Raw genomic sequence first — 2,860 nt, 5'->3', positions numbered from 1 at the left:
CACTACTGGTCAATGGGAGGATAATTTTGTCTGAGGACAATTGTTATACTGTGAAGCTGGCTGAAACACTGTCTCAAACATCAAAAGGACACATTAAAGCAAATTGTTTTACAGTGCTGTCTAAATGCAGATGAATGTAGTTGTAATGTACATGTCTTTGTAGAATGAAATATAGGTGAATCTTAAACTGGAAATGTTGAAGAGATTTGAGATGACTAACCTGTTCATTTCACATCCTTCAAAAAACATGCTTTATTGGTCAGCCTGGCTATCTGGCTGTATTTCAGAGTGCTGTATGTAAAGCTCTCTAGGCCGGCAGCACTGGGATGAGTGCCTTGAATTACTCTTAACACCTCACATATATACACATGCCACACACACACCCCTCTCCCATGACTGGATTGGCATTAACCATACTCCAGATGAAGCCAGCTCTTCTCCTTGACTTGACTGGTGACAGCACGTTATAGGTCTATAAGGAAGTTGTGTGTGGGAAGTGGGAGTGAGGGAAGTATTTAGAAGATAATCCCCTTTCCCTCAGAGCATGAGGGGAGGGAGATGCATTTTTGACCTAGGCATACAGCTGGCTTCTTGGGGCACTCTTTTCCTCATGATAAACCTCCAATTTTAGTCTTGTTCCAGCAATCTGGTGAAGTTGACAGGCTTGTGGGAAACAGTAACATGATGAAAGATGTATATATCTGTGAAATCTACAGCATATGTGTAAATGTTCTCTGGAGAAATCTTTAGATTTTGGGGAATTTTGTTTAACTTTGGCCATTGTTTTGTTTTTGTGCTTTCTGCCATGACATACTGTATTACAATAAATTTTTTTAAATAATAACCTTATAGCTGTGTGGAGATAATCCATTTCCTTGAGTGTTTGATAAAGTGTGACTTCAAATGGCCATTTCTGATTCTTTAGAGGATCAGTTTGCCAATACTTTCACTTCGTAATATGTTTAATCCAATGTTTGTGGTTATAGCTTTTGAAGCTGACAGTCCTATTCCTATGTTAGCATGAATGAGTGTGGACTGTGTTTTTCCATACATGGTTGGAATGTATGTGCACCAAGGCATGTGTGGATGTGCACCACCCACAGAAACACTTGCTGCCCACTGTGGGTGCTCTAATATCAGCTGGGTAGCATCTGAATCTCTCCTGGGTGGCCCCACCCATGCTCAGTTTATAGGGAACACTGTTGATTGTACTAGATAATCTAAAATCATAGCCACCTCCAAGGCCTTGGCCCGATACTAATCTACCCATGAAGACAAAATGGCTTAAACTGTTTAGTGCAGTGGTTTGCAACCTTTTCACTAGTGCAGCGCCCCCAGTCACCCCAGACTGTTGAGACCCCCATCAAATCTAATTCTAGCCGCTATATATACTTTATTAAATGACAAAAGAAACCACAGTATAGTTTTTGGCTTTGTTTTTTTGGACAGGACTTGCGAGATATTTCATTTAAAAATAGATTCCTTTTCAACTGCAAATTTATTTTCCATGATCGCTTTTTTTATAGGCCCACCTGTAATAATCTCATGGACCCCATGTTGGGAACTACTGGTCTAAACAAGTCCAAACCGTGGCATCCATTCCATATCAAAGCTGAATTTGATGCTCCCAAACTTAATATAAGTACCTACAAACCTCAGTAGAAAATAAGTTCCAGATTTGCAGGATGGAATTTTTAACTTCAAATATGGAACGTAAAAGCAACTTAAAGCAAGGAATAGGGAGATGTCACACAGTGAAAAGCAGTTCACGTTTCTGTTTATCTAGCCTGCTCTTAAATATCTCCAATGATGGAGATTCCACAAGCTCCCTATGCAATTTATTCTAGTGTTCAGCCACCCTGACCGCAAGTTTTTCCTCATGTCCAACCTAAACCTCCCGTGCTACAATTCAATCCCATTACTGCTTGTCCCACCATCAGATCTTAAAGGGAATAATTTTTGTTCCTCCTCCTTGTAACAACCTTTTAGGTACTTGAAAGTTATGTCCCCTCTGTCTTCTCCTTTCCAAACTAAACAAACTTAATTCTTTCAGTTGTCCCTCACTGGTTACATTTTCCAGACCTTTAATCATTTTTGTTGCTTTTCTCTGTACCTTCTCCAGTTTCTCCACATTTCTTGAAATGTGACTGGAACTGGATGCAGCGCTCCAGTTGAGGCTTAATCTCAGAGTAGAGCAGAATAACAACTTGTTTCTTGCTCACAACACTCCTGTTAATACATCCCAGAATGAGGTTTGCGCTTGGTTCCCCCCACCCCCCCTCCATAAGAGCATCACTGACTCATTTAGTTTGTGGTCCACTATGACCCCCCCTTGATCCTTTTCTGCAGTATTCCTTCCTGGACAACGAGAAGTCCTGATGCCTCTGATGAAGCAGGTCTTTGCCCACAAAAGTTTATGCTCCTATGAATCTGTTAATTTATAAGGTGCCACAGCACTTCTTGTTGGTTTTGTAGACAGACTAACACTGCTACCACTCTGATACTTTCTTCCTAACCAGTCCTTTCCTATTTTGTATATGTACAGAACTGGTACATATTTTCAGAACTGGTATTTTTGTTGCTGTCCCTTGGACATGAATTTGTTCACATCTTTAAGAAAACTTTATACTTTAAAAAAAAAAAAAGTCTTTATTTAATGGCCCTTGGCAACTGATTCCAAATTTCCATGGAGCATGTCACAAAAGGAACGTATTCCCCATACAACCCCACTAATGTTCCAACCTTGCAGAAAAGGTGCTATTGATAGAGACTGGAGACTACTGAAACTGTTTGGTGCCCACATAAGTTTTGACCTCTCTGTTCAGAGCACCAGATAATTGCAACAGAATGAGGCTGCAGA

This window comes from Carettochelys insculpta, chromosome 6 (genome assembly GCF_033958435.1).
Source record: "Carettochelys insculpta isolate YL-2023 chromosome 6, ASM3395843v1, whole genome shotgun sequence".
Classification (NCBI taxonomy): domain Eukaryota; kingdom Metazoa; phylum Chordata; order Testudines; family Carettochelyidae; genus Carettochelys; species Carettochelys insculpta.
This window is presented reverse-complemented; position numbering follows the sequence as displayed.